The sequence below is a fragment of the Penaeus monodon genome, chromosome 22 (genome assembly GCF_015228065.2).
Source record: "Penaeus monodon isolate SGIC_2016 chromosome 22, NSTDA_Pmon_1, whole genome shotgun sequence".
In the NCBI taxonomy this organism is placed as follows: Eukaryota; Metazoa; Arthropoda; class Malacostraca; order Decapoda; family Penaeidae; genus Penaeus; species Penaeus monodon.
Window position 1 is genome coordinate 17,080,086 of NC_051407.1, and position 739 is coordinate 17,080,824.

Below are 739 nucleotides of genomic sequence, written 5' to 3' on the forward strand. Positions count from 1 at the left end.
GGTTAGATACCCCAAAGAATCACCTACTGATATGAGCAAACTCTGAAAAAGACTGTGGCTTTTACGATGAAAAAAGTATAAAAAAATAAGATTCCAGGTCGACGGGGTTTCTCTGTGGAAATTTTCTGCAGGTGGCTTCCGCGGCTGGGGATATTCTGACAGGTAACTACAACCTTGGATTAGTGGTGTCAACTGCGACTCTGGTCCAGAATCTGTGCTTTCACTCTCCTCTTTAAATTCCCATCATTCCTCCATTGCTAATTTAACCCTTTCTTACTTATTACACAACACTGTTACAGTATGATATTTCATCCTCTCCTTCTTCTTGATACGTCTAAGCTCATTTAAGCAAGCTTAAATCTAATAGAAATACACCATTATAAGAAACGATACCTTTTATACACACCACAGAGAGTGCACTTACAGCCTTTTTTATTTTTTAATTGTTTTCATTACCGTCTAAACATCCATAACAAAACCTGTTTTTTTTTTTTTATACAAATGTATCTATACATATATATAGGGAATTCACGTTCATGAGCAAACGGTTGTATTAAATACAAGAGAGTTGACACCACTTGCCCAGGAAAGGCGTTGGGACAAGGGGGCGACACTGAATCAGGGACACGCAGTACAACGTCCAAGGGGGGCTGGTTAGGGGGGGGGGTGTCACAAGGACTGGCACGTCAGGATGAGTGGCACTTGATGCCTGTCCGTTGGCAGGGAATGCTGCCCTTCA